Source organism: Syzygium oleosum, unplaced genomic scaffold (genome assembly GCF_021117445.2).
Source record: "Syzygium oleosum isolate NSW1041296 unplaced genomic scaffold, Sole_v2.1 Sole_v2.13, whole genome shotgun sequence".
In the NCBI taxonomy this organism is placed as follows: Eukaryota; Viridiplantae; Streptophyta; class Magnoliopsida; order Myrtales; family Myrtaceae; genus Syzygium; species Syzygium oleosum.
The window spans coordinates 9,581,963-9,600,579 of NW_026607497.1; the positions used below are offsets into that span (position 1 = coordinate 9,581,963).

At 40.7% G+C, this 18,617-nt stretch overlaps 2 long non-coding RNA genes and 2 pseudogenes across 2 annotated transcripts; all 4 read right to left on the reverse strand.

Moving 5' to 3' along the window:
• Positions 1-1,894: 1,894 nt before the first annotated feature.
• LOC130139588 (uncharacterized) lies at positions 1,895-3,668 on the reverse strand. Its single transcript, XR_008817684.1, has 2 exons — positions 3,002-3,668; positions 1,895-2,892 (listed from the first exon to the last, which is right to left on the reverse strand). It is a non-coding gene; the product is annotated as an uncharacterized LOC130139588 (long non-coding RNA).
• A 6,206-nt stretch (positions 3,669-9,874) lies between these two features.
• Positions 9,875-10,912, reverse strand: LOC130139590 (uncharacterized). Its single transcript, XR_008817686.1, has 2 exons — positions 10,576-10,912; positions 9,875-10,429 (listed from the first exon to the last, which is right to left on the reverse strand). It is a non-coding gene; the product is annotated as an uncharacterized LOC130139590 (long non-coding RNA).
• Positions 10,913-13,533: 2,621 nt separating this feature from the next.
• Positions 13,534-16,385, reverse strand: LOC130139792 (disease resistance protein At4g27190-like; annotated as a pseudogene).
• An 11-nt stretch (positions 16,386-16,396) lies between these two features.
• Positions 16,397-17,897, reverse strand: LOC130139793 (disease resistance protein RFL1-like; annotated as a pseudogene).
• Positions 17,898-18,617: the final 720 nt, after the last annotated feature.

The following is an 18,617-nucleotide window of genomic DNA, read 5'->3' on the forward strand; positions in this document are numbered from 1 at the left end:
TAAATTGTCTCAATTTTGATTGTTATGATAATTATAATTTCCAATCTCTATAGAAATCCTTTCATAGTAAGTCTATTGACGAAACGCTTAGACTAAAGACTCATAAAGTTCTCATTTTTAGTTTCGCGTAAGAATGAACAATCTAAACATAAAATTGGACATCTCCAAAGCCGGACCATTCTAAGCCGGTTTTTCCTGGTCCTACACCTCCAAAGCCCCTCACTTCGAAACATCCCTTATTCAAAGTGGTGATACGGCAAGATCATGAGAGTAAAGTGGTTAGATCTCTAGCCTAATTCATTACTGGCATGTCTCAAGTTCAATTACAATTGCTATGAATCGTTTCCCGATATTATGTTTTCCCAAGTTGATTTGGCTTGTATAGGGAACCATATGACATGTTATTTTTCTCCAAGTGTCTATGGGGAATCCTAATGATGGAATAACGCGGAACCCCGAAAAAATGAATAAGTAAAGATAGTAATCGGGTCGGGACTGCCTTTCACTTGGTTATTCTCCACAAGCTGCTCTATTTACTGTTTAAGTGAAAGAACGGGCACTCACTTAAATGGTGACCTAATTGAAAAAAGCTATTAATGGACAGCCACTTCTTCAGGAATGCTTTAGATTGCAGGTTAAGATCGATGACTTTCATGAGACTATTAAGGCTGTTGTTTAAAGCTCCTGAACTAGCAAATATGGGCATGAATCTACATCATGTGCTTTTTTCCACAGTAGTGTATGCTTTATGTGATGTCCTCCTTTTAGCATACAGTGGTTTTTCCACACATGTAGATATGTGTCGGACGTTCCTGGTCGATTTGCAAAGCAACATATTCAAGAAAACAAGGAAATGGCGACTCTTAGGTTTTCAGAAAAATCGTGTCTGGAGAAGTTCTTAAGCTACATGCATGAAACGTGGATATTCTTCTCTGCTAGTTGGCCTATTTTTGCAAGAGAAAGTCACCTGTGTATGGGAAAGATCTGTGTTTGAGCTCATTGATAGGGATGATGTTGTGTTTCATGTGTCCTTTTCAGTAGCTGGTAAGGAGCCAATTCACATTGATTAAGATGAACATAGGGAAGTCTTGCTCTAAGCCATTTGTATCGTCGATCTGAACTCAGGATTCCTAATTATGCCTCCTTTGTTCAGTAGCTGGGAATCAATGAAAAGTAGACTCTTTTTCTGTTTAAGTTTTCTTCTTTTGTATCCTAGTCTCAATTCTGTAACTTCCAGTTTAGAAGAAACTCTTATATTTGGTGCTTCTTTAAGTATTTTAGTGGCTCAACCTGACATATAGAACTAATGAAGTGTCATGATGTCAATTAGACTTTCCTTGAGCAACCAGTGGATTTACCAGGTCAGTTTCTTCTTGCATCACATTCTTTTCTTCGTCTCTTTTCAAATTCTTGAAGATTTATGCAAGTATTTTTGCCTGTCGGTGCAACTTGTAGTTTATTAGTTTCTTCTGATATGAAGAGCATTTAGCACTTATTCCATCAAATTAACTGAATTTTGATTTTCATGATAACAGTAATTTCCAATCTATGAGAAATCTTTTCATAGCCTGTCAATAAAAGAGATGTTCACACCACCGTCTAGTTTAGTTCTTGTGTTTCACTACAGGTGGGATCGAGCATTCTACATGCAAAGTGAGCCATTCTAACCCGGATTTTCATGGTCCTACACTTTCAAGGCCTCTCCCATCTCCTACATTGGCCAGTGATGTTGATTCGGAGCAGCCCTTTTTCAAACTGGTGATCCTGCGATGTCTTACCAATAGCCCACTAAGATCTGGAGCTTAAATCATCGCTGTCGTATCTCATGTTCAATTTAACAATTTTCAAGTATAAGCTGTTCAAAACATGTACATGTCCAAGGTTCTCCGGTTGGATTCGCCAAGCAACATATTCAGGAAAACAAACAAATATCATCTCTTCAGTTTTCGGCCAGATCTGTGGGCAGTGAAGCTCATTAGGAGCCATGGACGGGCCAGAGGGACATAGTATCTGTCCTTCTCTGCCGATTGGTGGGCATTCGCGAGAGAAAGACATTAGTCACAGCTTCTTGTTAGACATCAATCACAAATAATACCTCTGATGGCTTATCGACTACTCATGACTCAGGTACCTTTACATAACTGTGCTTTTTCCCCCATGTAGTGTCGAAATATCCACGAAGATACTTCCTCAGATCTCCATGATTTGTATTTCCAGAGAGTCTGCATGCTCTAATCTGCTGTCACTAAATACATGTATACAAGAGAAACAAATGCAGCAAATGGCCCATAATCGACGATGTTGCCCAGGAGTGAGCTTCAGGAGTTCACCATTTTCCTACACTGCACTATTACAGAAGGAAACAACATATAAGATTGATACCAATAACCATGAAGCAAAGCAGATCCAAATAAAAATTCATTCAACCGCTAGAACAGCAGAGCACATGATTAACAGATCGAATTCAACAAGACCGAATCATCGACCAATTACCCACGTTACCAAATGGAACAACAATTTAGAGAATAGCGGTTAAGCTACTCAACAATAGGTCAACAATCAAAGTTTATGAGGGTGAAGAGTGTCATTGAATAGCAAAAGCAATTACTACTTCATATCAAGACGAGCATGTCCAGAATTTGCGAATGATTGCTTACCCTTTCGAACAAAAGAAGGCAAGAAAAGGACGAAGGAGACGTGAAGCTTTCTGAGGCTAACACCAAACATTACAAGCTGAGTTAATCAGAGTAATAACAATGGTCCCATCCTGCGCCTACGTTATTATGTATACCTCATCTTTCTGTGCCTATGTTGATACCGTAATGACAGCAACTGAAAAGGAGACTCGAGTAAACACCAATAAAATTTGCGACCATGCCAACTATCCACTCCCTGACAACAACGCATTCAAATAAAGCAACTAACCCACTGCATTAGAAATTAGTGACGACAAATCTGAAAAGCAAGAGGATGAGGAAGTACTTTGGTTGGAGGAACATACCAGAGATGTTACACAGTTCATGAGCAACTCTCATTTCGTACACGGTGGACGATTCTCGCGTCCGATAGATCCTGAGGGTGATGAGTGATTTAACGAGACCGGATCCGGTAAAGCTTCCTCCAGATGGGATGGCGACGTCCTCGCAGGGCTTGGGAGTGTCGGGCACCAACTCCTGCTGCAGCTCCTCTTGAAACTAAAGACACCTTGTAGGCTCGACTTCAACTCCAGTGAAACCAGCCTCTGTGATAGGAGCATCAACAACCCTCTCAGGTCCATACTCCTGCAAAAGAACCTTTAAGACACCTTGAAAGGCTCCTTGGTATCCTTCGACCTCCTCACCACCCATTAGATTGACTCTAGGATCTGCAGGCATTTCCTTATCAAACGCTGTATTCAGAGCCTCTCTCACAGTCATCTCTTTCACCGCAGTAGCATAACTCTGTAACCGCGTCGCTGCAGCACAACTCTTCCGCAACCTCTCCCAACACTACACAGTATCCGAGCCTCCGGCTTTCGTCTGAGAATTGACATCTTGTGCTCTCGAACTTGAACTTGCTCTCGCCGCCAGATAAAGCTCGCTGATTCTCTGTGTCTTGAAAAGGCATTCTTCAGAACAGTGTCCGGCTTCGTCATTCCATCGAACACCTTCCTTGCGAACTCGATTCCTGCTCCACAGTGCAACCGACGGCAATGGAAACTCGGAATACAGCGAGAGAATGGGAGAAAACGAAAGCCGAAACAGAAATCAACAGACAAATTTGGGATGAATCTAAAATATTTCTAGAGTTCAATCGGAGACGAAACGACCGGGTAAGTGTGACTGTTGATTGAGAAATTCCGTCATCGCCTGAATGTCACGAGGAACCGACTGCCTGTGGAGATTTCTCTAGGCCGTATCTCACTCTGTTTGTTGTTTCAAAATCAAAATCGTCTCACCCTCTGTTTCTCTCTAGCGCAATTCACCGAACACCTTCTGCTCAGAGGACGCAGCACATTCAACGACCTGAAAACTCCGGTGGTCAAGTTCGATTGTCGTGGTGGCTGAACAATGAATGACGATCCCTGGAAAGATAGGCGATGCGACGGGAAGGTGATCCGCAACGGGTCGCGACAGGTCGAGTCATCTCTCTCTCCCTCCCTCTCTCTCTCCCTCTCTCTCTCTCTCTCTCTCTCTCTCTCCGTCCATTCTCATTTCCCACCGAGTCTTCCTCCAATTCCTTTTCTTTTCTCCTCTCTCTCCCACGCCGCTACCGCCGCTGCTGTACCATCAGGTCGTTTCGTATGCGATTGAACCTTTCGGTCGATTTTCGGCTTGTTCGCCGCCTTTCAGATTCCATCGCCGCCGTCAGCTTTGCGTCCATCATTTCGCCCCGTCTAAGCCGCGCGCAAAGGGGGGGGGGGGGATGTGGGCTGGTGTTCAGAAGAGCTTCATCCGATTGACCGGTGGCCACTACCACCGGTCCAGCACCGCCTCATCAACCGGCGGCGACAGAATCCGAGGCCAAATCGAGAGTCTTCGGTGCTACATGAAAACCATTCTGGTTCTGTCCAGAACTGGTTTTTTGTTCCCAGAATCAGTTTTGGACCAGAAACCTGTTTGGTAACGTAATTTCATTTTTCTATTTCCGAGACAAGTTTGCTTCAAAATGCGATTCGCAAGGAAATGAGAAAAAAAAAAAGTTGGTTTTTCATTTCGGAACAAAAGTGAGAACCATTTCGAGGAATTCATTTTCTTCAACGCACATATTCATATGGAAGTCACGATTTTTGAGGTGAGAAAAAAAAAATCAAAAATTTCAAAACTTAACATAATGGTTTAGAATCTGTGGCTACCCACTTTCAGTGAAATTTAAATTGTTTTAGGTACCGAAAAAAATAAAAAATTTCAAAATTTCACAAAATGGCTTAGAAAACCTATGGCCACCCACTTTGAGCAAAATGTAATTTTTTTAGTTGCAACAAAAAATAAACAATTCTAAAATTTAAAAACTTATGCGAATATCTTAGAATCACGTAGTACCACGATTTTAGCGAAATTTTATTTTTTTAGGTCTTGAAAAAAAAAAAAAAGTAAAAAATCAAAAATTTCAAAACTTCCGGAATGGCTTAGAATACTTTGTGGCCATCCACTTTGAGTGAAATTTAAATTTTTTAGGTGCCGAAAAAAGTAAAAAAAATAAAAAATTTCAAAACTTCACAGAATAGCTTAAAATACATGTGGCCACCCACTTTGAGTGAAATTTAAATTTTTTTATATGCCAAAAAAAATAAAAATAAGTAAAAAAGTATGCATTTCGGCCAAGGAGCACCAGTTCAAATAATTAATACGGCCTCAATCACAGTCGATTTGCACACAGACAGTAGCAACAGAAAACAGAGCATATGTGGTGTAGTTGAATGAAGAATGATTAGCTAATAGCGATTGACATCGGATATGAGTAAAGGGCTAGCAGAAGCAATGTCAAGGAAGGGAATCGTCGAAGCAGGCAGTCATGACCGACGTTTGGCTACTATCTCGTGAGATTTTCGCTGACAAAGAAAAAGAAAAAGAAGTAGAGCAAGAGAGAGGGAAAGAGAGAGCAAGAAGTAATACTGCCTGGGTTTTGTCATGCTATTACCTTCTTGACCACATTGTGCGGTCCCCGATTTCACTCGTCTTTGCTCGACCCTTTGACGGTCGTCGTCTTGCCTACACATCCGGACGAGTTGTTTCTTTGCCTTCCCGACGCCTGACTCGACGCCACGGCCACGGTGGCAACACTAACAAGAGCCACGGCCACTGGCCGCCTTGCTTCGCCACTATGCTTACCGAGCCTTATCCACGGTTGCGGTGTCTCTCGTCTTTGCTCCGTCCGGACCAAACCAAACACAACCGTATGGAGTTTTCCCCAAAAATAGCATACGAGAGAAATCCCGAGCAACATGCCTCGGACTCGCCGAACCTCCGATGTCGTCATCTCGCTTTTGCTCGGTGGTGGTCCCGGCCGGCGAGAATCTCGCCTCCAATGGCCACCAGCGTCCCCAATCCCCCGTTCAGAGGAGAGGTGGAGTTATTCGCGAGTGGTCTTCCATAGGTAGAAGGCCACGGTGGTCAATGTCTAGGTAGGCTGAAATCTTGGTGAAGCCATTCGCCACTCTGGAGCGAAGCCGGTAGAGATGATGACATTGGAGACCGGCGAGTCCAAGGCATGTTGCTCGGGATTTCTCTGTTTGCTATTTAGATTATATTTTCTGGTTGTAAGTAGTCAAAAAAAGAATTGGGTCCGGACGAAAAGTTGTAATGAGATGGGCCGACGCACTAGTTATTGTTTATTATTTGTTATTTATCTTATTATTCTTTATTTATTTTGTTTATTTGTATTTATCTTTATCAATTTAAAAAAACATGCATGTTCGATTTGCTTAAACAATAAAAGTGTCAACTAAGGTAAGGAGGGTAGTGTTGCAACATCATAAAATTCCAATCTTGACAATCTAGACGGGAGCTTCAGGCAACTTAGTTGTCGTTGTATATTTTATCCAAATTACTTTTAATTTCATCGAATTTCTGATCGAATCGGGTAGATTGACTACTTGTGACCATGATAGATCCAACTTGAGAAATGATTGTGATTCTCCAATCGAGCATAGAAGTTCCATTCTCCGGTAGCAACTGCATATTTGGCAAGTGTGTAGGTCAATCCAGCACCCAATTTGTTTGACAAAATGTAACAAAGACAAGATCAACGAGAGCTACGTTCAATTTTCCTATTAATCTCAATATTAAAGCTAATTAAAGGTAGTTTTTCAGTCTCATAACTACACAAAGACTACATTTTAATTCTTTTCTTTAAGAGGGAAAAACATATATAGTGTGAAATTAAGGTTAGAATTGAAAAAAGTAGTAATTCCTAGCGTAGAAAAAATATTTTCCAAACCTTCCCAGTAATTATAAAGAAACCAAGATGGGCTGAGCTCACACGTTTTAAACATTAAGCTGCCAAGATCAACTTCGAATAGAAATTGAGATGAAAAACATCAAGTGTGGCAACTAAAAGATTTTCAAAATGTGATATAAGGAAAAATCAAGGCCTGCGATTGAATAATCATATTTGCGCATTTTCATAGGGTCACTACCGAGAGTACAGACTTGTGTATCTCCAATAATTACCCGATGTGTGTGGGATGAAGAGACCGCTGGACCTGATGGAAATTAATCGGATGCTCAAAGAGTCCTAAATGCTCAAAGAGTCCATTCATTACCAAAATCTAAGAGACATCTAAGTCTATTAATCTTGTAAATATACGTTGGTTTTGAACTACATACATAACTCAATTGGAAGAAACTGAAGGTTCATAGAAGGTGCCTTCTCATTTTTATTTATTTTCATAAAAACTACTAAGCTTAATCATAATTTGTTTCTCGAAACATCACTTTAATAGTTCTAAAAAAACCCAATTTCACTGAGCAATTACACCTCATTGATGGGACGAGTGAATATAAAGTGTACTTGTATGTTAAGGGGATCATTAACTCCATATTAATGTCAGCCTATTTCATAGATCGCTTGGATCTCAACGCTTTTTAATAGTTGAGCCTGACCACCCCTGTCTCTCCCTCTCTCTCTTTCCGATTCATTCACTGGAAAAGTAGCGTAATGATTCACAAAGCCAATGTCTTCTCATTGCAAACTCCAAATTGGAAAATAAATATAATAAAGCTGCTTGGAACAGTATTAGTATTTGCTAGTGCATAAATGCAATTAGAAGGCAATGGAAAATTGGCCAAATTTTTGTAATTCCAAAAGTCATAATCTACATTCAACAAAGGAGAATTTACCGGTATGTTTGAGGACAATATACCAATCTAAACTACCTTAATGTGAAACTAATATTTAGTGAAGCAAGCTCGGAAATTCAAACTATGCTTGAACATTTGTCAACCAATTCTGATTTTCAAAGCGCTTTTTCCACGCCCATTTTCGCTTATCCTCGCCCTATAACAGTGTATTGACCATAGTGCCCCTTCTTCTATGACTTTATTGTCTCCTCTCTCTGTTCTCTCTCTTGCTTTCGCGCATGCGCGACTTGCTCCATCTCGAGAACCAGTTCCCCTTCTTCGTTCTCCAAACGCTTTAAGATATGTCAAAGCGCCCCGACGAATCACAGTGTTCTCTCGTCGAGCTTGCGCTACAATTCTTCAACTATGCGGCTACCGTAGGTAATGTGTATGCTACTGCTCATGGACTTGGGCATGGCGTTGCCTGACCGCTGGATATCCCACCGAGGTTGGTGAATGGTGATGGTTCGCTAAGAGAGAACCAACAAAACCTAAAAAAAAAAAAAAAGGTCACGGAAGGGGCAATATGGTCAACCCACCCGTAATAGAGCGTGGATAAGCGAAAACAGGCGTGGAAAAAGCGCCCGCCAAATGCAAAATGCGTTCCTTTTTCCCCCCTTAGATGACCACTGGTTTAGTCGCACCATCTATATATTAATGAGATGGGATCTATTGTTGCTGTGATTATGGTTTCGTCTAGAGTTTCGATCTCGGTTTTCATTTAATTTCTCGTAACATTCTTTTCCATTTCATGATATTATTTTTGAACTAAAGCTTTGTAATTTGGATGAATTACCGCTCTTCTTTGTTTAAATTAGAAAAAAAAAATACTTGAGAGTCTTTTGTTACACGACAAAATCTCGCCCCCCCTAAAGTCAATGCAGATATTGATCTCTTTCATTACAAATGTATTTTTTCGATTGTAGATTTAACTGATAAATTCATTTTTTGTGATGAAGGTTCAATAATCTTTATATTGATTTTTTTTTGATAGAAAATCTATTTAGATCAATTTCACGAGTTCTTCTTGTTATATTATCATATATAGGTGAAATTCGCTTTCATTAAAGGATTTTGCACCCTTTTGTTAGCAGCTCTATCTACTTCCTCTCCATTACTTCCTCTTTTATATGCCTTCTTTTAATTTTATGAACTATCTCACTCTCTCTGAAGAAAAGGTTGAAAATATCAATATCTGCTTTAATACTAAATGAAGTTACATGCTGTTTTTAAGAAGCTACACACATCTAAATAAGAGAGGAAAGGTTGAAAATATTTAGGCGATAGAAAACAAAAGGTTAAAGTGCTAAGGAAGGGGATCTTTTGTCGTACAAGGATTTATAATGATAAATAAGAATAAAATAAATAATTTGGCACAAGTATGCCAAAATGAATCAGCATGGGCATCCAAATTTTTAAAAGCAAATTATCCTAGCTAACAAGTGTAGTTAGGCAAAGTGTATAACTAATTTCCATTGACTAATTATATTGGAAATTTTCTCTCCATTGAAAAATAATTCAAAAGGATAACGTAACCTTAAAAAATCATTCAATAGAATGGGGGGTTTCTATTGTGTACTTTTTCTTGATACAAATAAATTGCTTTGGAAAAAATCACAAAATAACGGCTTTCATTGGTGGGTTGGACCTAAGCGATGGCCGATACGACGCTCCTGAGCACAGGCTCTATAGCAATCTTGACATCGTCTTTGAAAATTGACATTCACAACCCCACATTCACAGTAATTAACTAATGTGTACATTTAGCACTGTAATAACATGGATATGTTATTTTCTAGTCATGAGAATTAATTTCTTTTTGTGATGAGTGTAGTCCACTGTCAATGTCCCTAGGCAACCGTGGCATGATCTACATTGCAAAGCTAAGACGACAGTTGATACTCTGTGTTTCAGTTTGGAGGAAGCAAAAAAGAGAATATGTGCACGTAGCACAACTGAAGCAGAGTCGGAGCATTTCAAAAGCAAGTGTCTTTGTTAAGTTTCCCATTGCAACCAACGAATGATTAGTATCGCATCATCGTTGTGCACTGATATTTTGAGCTATAAACAGATCTACCTGGAGTTGCTTTTATATTACCTTATTTCTACATTGATTCCCAAAGCAAGGAGCACGGAGGTATGATTTGACTCCACAGAAATGCGTCTACTATACATCTCAGCCACAATTTTTCAGTCATTTAATCCATTCATCCTCTAAATCCAAAAGCTCAACTTGCCTATGATTTATGACCCTGCAACGCTTGTTGTTTTGTTGAACTTACTAAATCATTCGGTGACAAGTATGAAAATGAATGATTACTCATTTACCACCTCCAGTTCAAGTATGGGAGGCCGGGAGGTAGAATGCAATAGAAACTATGACCAACCTAGATAAGACCGGCAAGAGGTCATGTGCCGAATCGATAAGGAAGCCCTCAATATTGGTTACCAGGGACATATGCAGTGGGATGCTCTGCAAATTTATCCTCCTCAGCAAAGTTATGGTCCCAGAGGCAAGGTGAAAGAAGAGATCCCATGCCAATGAGCAATATGGATTATGCCACCGGTGGAAGGGATCCATATCAAGCAAGGAAGGAGAGGTCCGGTGACTTCATATGAGGCAAACTACAATCAGCAGGGTCATAACAACAATTACTATCGGCAAACAGAGAGACCTGCCGCAAGGAGATAGATGGAGCTCTGCATCTCCAGTGCAGAATGATTATAGGAGAGACAATCGGAACCATGCACCTACTCCTGGTGGAACATATGGGAAGGGTCCTAATGGATTTCAAGGGCAGGGTACTGGTAGTACTGGTGGCCACCTCACTTGAGGGTTGCTTTTGCGAGTTCTTTGAAGGAGGGAGGAAAACAAAAATCATGTCTTTGAAACATCATTCTGAACGGCAGTGGCCAATGAACACTTCGAGGAACGAAAGGACATCATGAATGAGTAGGTCGAATTTGGTGTTGTGCACAGTATGTTGGCACAAACGCACTTGAAGGATCAATTAGATTTAAGCTATAACTCTTATAAATAAGCCTTGAATGGTGAGCGTCAAAGCAGAGGGAGAGAATATTGGTATTTTGTTGGCAAGTGTCGACCATGCAAATATTTTGAGGGGCCTCATTGACGAGTTTTGTCGAGAAATTTCCTCGGATTTGATTAGTCTACCCAATCACCTTTAGACGAAGTTAGTAAATTACAAAATATTTAATATTGCAAAAAAAAGTAGATGCCCGAGCTCTAAAACTAGTAGAGGGTTTGCTTCGAGATCGCAAGAATCATAGAATTAAACTTCAATCAACATCAGAGTCCTATAAATCATTTATCAAGCCAAGACTCTCATGGCAATATCAAGCTTACATCTCATCAATTTATTCACACACGCGATATCACCTATCCACGGGCAACAAAAAAGGCAACCAAACTAAAGACAAAATCCATCTAATTGATCCTTATTGCACAAATTCCAGCACATGTTCAGAATTGCAACAGAGCATACACCACCGCCAATTGTGATCCTTTCATGACTAAATGTCATGAATTGAAGGATATGAGTCTGCTTGATCAAAATGGCATCAATCCAAGACCAAATTAATACCGAATTTAAACAAAGAAATCACGGTAAGCATGCAATACTTTGATTCTAGCATATTCAAGTTCGGTTATGGCTATAATTCTCGTAAAATTGGCATGAGATTGACCATATTAGTTTCCTAGCATGAACATATATGATCCCATAACCAAACTAGCCTCAGCATGGAATCAAAATCACACCAAATCAGAGATATCAAGATAGAGTTAGCATACACGGATCGATTTCCAGTAGAATTTAATTCATTCATGACATAATTTCTTTTCAAGGGAACATGGAATTCACCATAACACAATCTTATATCACTACACATGCTTACTTGAGTGGAATGGCATAAAATCAAGGACCAATTGACATCAGCTCAGAGCCGCAACAGTCGCAAATCGACATTTATTGACAAGGTTCAAGCAGATCCAAAACAAGTTCGAAATTGAATACCTATGATTATTTATGAAGAAACAGAACTCAAATACGCTTATATGACCAGAATAGATCAACAATCTAGTAATGAAGGAAATTCTCGGCCAAGAACTGGATCAAAATACACACTGATTCAGTACAGGAATTTCATCAAATAGGTGGTATGCATTTCGGCCGAGGAGCACCAGATCAAATCATCAATACAGCGTGAATAACAACCGATTTTCACACAGACAATAGCAATAGCTCCCAGCCTCTGCTTCGTATATAAAGCAACGAAAAACAGAGGAGATATGAGTAAGGAGATAGCAGAAGCAACGTCAAGGAATGGGATCGTCGAAGCAGGCAGTCATGACCGATGTTTAAGCACTTCGGCATTACAGATCCTGGAGGCGGCGGAACAGTTGGCGAATATGAAATGCCAAGGATGGCCGGTTATTCCAGTCAACAATGCCTCGGTCCGGCTCTGCTCCACAGCTTATTAAGTCTGAGGATGGGAAGTCCTCAGACTTAGAGTCAGGGTACGGTAATTTCATAGAGTATTTCTCAGGTAAGAAGCTCCTGAATTTCGGCAACTCGAAAAGTCTAAGAGCAGTTAACTTGGAGAAGGTGATTGTCGTGCTGGTCGCTCCTTCCCATTTTTCATGGCCAGCAATTAGTTCCATATCTTTACACGACTCCACCACCAGCTCTTCGATTTGCTTCGGCAACTCGAAAAGTCTAAGAGCAGTTAACTTGGAGAAGGTGATTGTCGTGCTGGTCGCTCCTTCCCATTTTTCATGGCAAGCAATTAGTTCCATATCTTTACACGACTCCACCACCAGCTCTTCGATTTGCTAGAGAAATTCCGCCGTGAAGGTAGCGAAAAGCATTTCCAAACGGGAGCACCTCACAGCCTCTATGTCTCTCAAGTTTGGGAACGGGATGTTTGGGAGACCATCGGACTGCCAAATGTGCCTCAAGTTTTTGAGATCATGCAAAACCAGCCTCCTCAATTTACTACTCTCTGTAAACGTCCCATCACCTTCGTAAATGATCTCGATCGAACAGCATGAAATCACTTCTAGGATCTCGAGACGGCACTGTAGCCTCTTCCACATGTGGGACGGGGCGATACGTTGGAGATTGTCACAGTTCTTCAATTTAAGAGATTCCAATTTCGAAAATGAATCGGTGGGAATTTGATTGTTCCATAGCTCTTTGCACCGAAGGCCTTCAATTTTTAGACTTATTATATTGGGAAATGTAACCTGCACGAGGATAATGCGAGAGAGGAGGATAAGTAGGACAAATTTATTATGATGTTCTTTCTAAAACATGATAATGCAAGGATACGAATGATCATAGCAAGGGATTAAGCGAACCATCTCATTGAACAATGCCTGTGGGAATTCATCATTTTTTTCAGCCATCTCGCCTAACTGCCTCTTGACACCTGTAGGACTCCGGATGAACGCTCCAAAGTTAGGACACTGCGAAATACGTAGATGTCTTAAGGAAGGGAAACTCATCACATCTGCCTGTGATCGACCACCTTCTTCCTTAGGAACCACTTCCTTCATCTGTTCGCATTGCCTAATGTCTATCCTCTCGGGTTTCTCCAGCCTTGTGGCTGTGAAATTGGGGAAGAGATATTTCATGTCGGAGCAATTCGTAACACGGACATCTTTTAGACTAGGAAAACCCAGAATCATTTAAGAGTCGCCCTTCACCAGGCTTCTCAGCTTTCTTGCTTCCCGCACCCACACTTCTTCCAATTTGAGAAGCACCACACTTGTTTGCGTAGTATTTGCATCAAGGGACCCACAATCAAACAATGATTCTAGGGAGGGACAGTATCCAATCTTGACACTTTTCAGGTTGTGCAATCTCCCTATGGCTGTGGAAGGGAAGACGTTGAGTAGCTCAGAGCAATTTTCAAGGGTGAGGTTTGCTAGTTCGGAGAAGGAACTGCCGGGAAGTTCACTGTGCCATATCCTTTTGAAGGATCCCATTGAGATAAGGTCTAATGTCTTCAATCTTGGTAAACTAACCTGTTCATAAGATTTATGCGTCAGATCGTAGCTATGAAAAATTTCAAAATTTGGCCTAATCCTAATCGATATATCCAATCTCTAACGATTTTAGATTGTTGTATTTTAATGAAGGTTCGCTGTAGAGTATCTTTTCTGGGCAAGGAGTCCACCCATTACCTGGGATTCCAAGCAAGGCAATGAAACCTAACGGAAGCGCCAGAATGAAATTCATTAAAGGTGGTGAGTTTGTTACAAGTAAGCTATTTTCACGAGAAAATGACCAAAACTCTCGGGCTAAAATCCAAAAAGTAAAGAATTTCTCTTCCGTGAAAAGCGAAATCATTTTCATGAGGATATACTCACCACTATCATGCTGCTAATGCAGCAGCACAACTGCACAACTCTCTCTCTCTCTTTCTCTGACCATAACTTTTTTCTCTTTTCTTTTGAATTCATTTACTGATCTTCAAAACAACTACCATAATTTGGTTGTCTTTTCTTTTGTTTTTATATTTTGACCTTCAAAACTGAAAACAAATTCGTATTGGAGTTAAATTTTTCATAAATTTTTTGTTAACTTGTTGGTTTTCGTTATGAACAAGTAAATATGACTTACTCGGGCTTATTTCTATTAGGGATCCATAACAGTGTTTGTCTTTAGTTTGTAAATTTTCGCGCTTTGTCAGTAAAAACTAAAAAAAACTTTCTGAAATCGCGTTTTCGGCATAACCAAATACAAGAACGATTTTTTACCAGGAAAACATTTTTCAGCAATAAAGAATTTCCAGTGTAACAAGCGGACTCTAAATACATGAATGGGCTTGATCTCTCTTAAGAATGTCAAAAAACTTAATTAAGACAAAGGGATGACCAAAGGGATGACAAAAGCAGAACCACGTTCACACGGTGAGGTTGGCATGACGTGTTAGAATCATATGCAACTTGCATGTAGGTGGAACATGAATCATGTGGACTTTCTTTTGTTACGTGGCTCTTGGTTCGCCTTCCATTTATTTAATCTCTCACTTTCTTCATTTTGAAATTGTTGAATTTCATTCATTCCTTCGAGATTCATTCTTGTTCAATACAACATTTTTTCTTCTCACTAAAAATGTTAAATGAGTAACAAATGAGTCATAGTACAAATCCACGTTAGAGCCGAAGTAAGTAGTGCAATTATCTAACATTGAAATAAATTGAAAAGAAAACAGTCGTAGATAGAGGCTTCCCCCTAGCTATAGTTGAATGTGAAAAAAAATGTACGGTCTGTGTTTTCTTTGAATGGATTTTTTATCTGTGAATCAAAATGTACAAATAATCAAATTTAATGCAATATGCACTAAGGTTCGGTGAACACCATATCATCTTATCCTAAATCCCCTTGTAATAGTATGATCTAGGTATGGTTTGCAAGATTAAAAAATTAAGGAAACTTATACCCAGAAAACGAAAAAATTACCTGAATTGGAGCACCCTCAGCTCCGGTGCAAAAGCTCGTCATATTTGGTAACTTCTGCAAATCCAGACGATGTACATTAGCCAACTCAACTATGTCATCAGCAGCAACTTCTACTTTTCCTGCATCAGATAATGGCTTGCAATGAGTCACATTTATATACTTGAATCTCTTCCAAATGTACGAGTCTTTGCATCTCAGACAGAAACCACAGATTTTTCAATCGGTGGCACTTTTTGATATGCACGACTTTTAATTTGCTGAAGCAATCTAGTGCGATAGGGCCATTGCATAACATCTCCATATTAATAAGATTTTCGAGGAACAAAGACTCTAAAATCGTAAAAGCAGTGAGAGGGAGACCATTGGATGAATTGCAATGTACTTAATTGAGGGGCTGTTGTCAATGTCGAGATGCTTCAGTTCTCGAAATCCTTGGGTGCACAACTCGTGAGCGTTTTTCTCGAACTCTTTCAACCCGTCCAAATGTAAGTACTGAGTATTTTGCAGAGTTTTCTGAAGCCATTCTTTTGAAAGAATACTATCGCATCCTTCCAATTTGAGCTTCATGGTTCTCAAATCTTGAAATTCCCTCCCGTCAACATTTCCTATGTTGATCCAAAATCTGATCAGGTTCCCAAATGGCAAGTCACTATCCTTAAAGAGTTTGGTGGGATCAGGGATGGATATTTCCAGAGAGGCTATCTTTGTCAAGCTCTTCAACTCGGCAAGCCCGACATTACACAATTGCGATGGTATTTCTTCCTTGCCGATCCATCAATCAAAGCTAACTCTTCCAATTTGACTAAGCATTTTAGGACGCCAGGCTCGATTGTTTCAAGCTCGTAGCAATTGGTTAGATTCAACAATCTCATATTTGTCAATTCTCCGATTTCTTTAGGTAGCCTAGAAATTTTAGACCCTGCGAAGCTGAGAATCTGCAATGCTTTGAGCTTGCCAAGAATTGCCACATCCCCTACATTGCAATGGTCTAAATATAATGACCGGAGCTTCTCGAGGAAGGTAAAGCGGTGATATGCATGGAGCCGAGATATAGGACTCAGAGCTCCTTCATGTATGTGAAATCTAGTCTACAACAATCTCCCACATCATGTTGGTGTGCAAGTCCCCCGTCCCAGTCTTTTGGTTGAGACAACATGAGTATCTTCAATTCGGGAAACCCACAACGCATTAGTTCAGCAAGCCCATCACTGCCAACATCAACTTGGCATATTGCCCAACATTTCTCAAGCTTTTCCTTTGACCACGAGCCATAATTGCTATTCATCATTAAGGAATTGTGGCCTCTGAATGGAGTTGAGACGACTATCTCGCTGTAAAGATCATGTATGGTCACATTGTCCTTGTCATCGCCACCATCCAGCAACAAACAAGCGGAACAGAGTTCATCGAGCCTAGTGTTCAATCTATCCCTTGAATCTTCTATCGTGTTATTGAATCCCTCAAATAAGCCCAAACCCATGCCTAGTACCAGCAGAATTTCGACTCGAATGGTCCCGCCAATAAGACCACAGAGCAAGAATAAGGACTTCGCGTCCTCACTCTTCAAATGGTCGTAACTCAACTTCACTATAGTTTCTATATTTGACTCATCTATTTTTATCAACGCGTTTTTCCATGCAGAGACACCGCTATATTTCAAAGTGCTAGCGACAGAGGTAATCAAAAGAGGCAAACCAGCGAGCTTCTTGACCACTTTAGCGGCTATTCGTTTCAATTCCTCGTCTTTGAGCCTGTCGCCAACTATCTTTTCAAATAGCTTAAAAGCTTCGTCGTTGCTTAAACCTTCAAGACGAAATGTTCGATCAGCAAGCATCTTTTGCTCCAGCACATCTTTAAATCTCGACGATAGCAACAACTAGCATCCCCTGCTCTCCGCTCCCGAAGGAATCCCGACTGCCTTCAAATCAAGTTTATCCCACAGATCGTCTAATATAATGAGAACCTTCTCACTCGGATCCCTCTGGAACCTCTCCAACAGACGATTTCCTCTGCCACTTTCAGTTTGCACGTCCTTCAGATCCAGTTTCAAGGCGTCAGCGATCTCGTCTTGGATATTCTTCAAGACAGGAATCTGCGATACTTTCGCTTTGATGATCATGTGGAACGGTCTCCCTTCTTTCCTAAGTTTCTTCTCGACTTCCTCCAATAGCGTAGTCTTCCCCACGCCGCCAGGCCCGTAGACCCCAATCACTTTTAGCTTCTCATCATCCACGGCTTTCATTATGCCCTGAAAGATGGAAGCTCGTGAATCGGTGATAGTGTCACCCCCATCACCGGCAGAGGAATTCACATTAGGAGCACCGGCGACATGCCCAGGCAGAGCACTCTCATAGTAGACCCTCTTGAATTTACCCTGCCGGAGTACCTGGATGGCCTGGACTGTCTTCCTCGCACCCCTACCGAGACAATAACGCTCCTTTGGATTGGGAAGCCACCCGTAGAAGCAAGTTTTCTTGGCTCTTCCATCACAATCCAGCATGTCACGCGCCTTGTTGGCGACGGTCTCCACCTTTTCCACCCACTCCTTGACATCGGCTTCGATCTGCTTCATATTGTTTCGAGCTTCATCGACGGAATGCTGCACCCTTTGCCTCGCCCTTTCCAGCTGGTCAAGTTCTTCCTTAAGTTTGCCAACGTAGCCGTCGGAGAATATCACATAGCCACATTGATGACCGATCGGAGCCACCAGGTACTGTGCCACTTGGGAAGTCACAGACAGAGCAATGCCCGCCATTTTTCTCCTCTTTAACTTCTATCTTTCTGATTTTCTTCCTCTTTGTAGAAAAATGAACGTTAAGAATTTATGTAGGCTGAGGAAGGCCGAACTGATGGAACCCAAACGCGAAACGACTGAAGAAGAGGAAAGGTTCAATAAGATGAATTGAGACAGAGAGAGAGAGCTAGTGGCTTGAAGAAAACAGTGAAGGACACAGAGTGAAAATGCGAGATAGGAAATGTGACAGATGTCTGAATGGGATGGGGTGAAGGTCCGAAAATATATACGAAGGTGTAGAGTGGTGAAGACCATCTCATTTTTCCTCGGCCAAGAAAAGAATAACTTGAAGAAGAATACCCTATGCTGGAGGAAAAGAATCCTCTATAACAGAAGACAAGTATCTGAACTGAAAGATGAGAAAGAATCCTCAACATGAAGGGAAAGAAAAAAAAAATGAAAGAATCCTCGGCCATCTCAGGATTTCTTCGCTTGGGAACCTTTAAATAAAGCAAAAAAGAATCCTCCAAACAGGAAAAGATAAATATGAAAGAATCATCTTTCACGAAA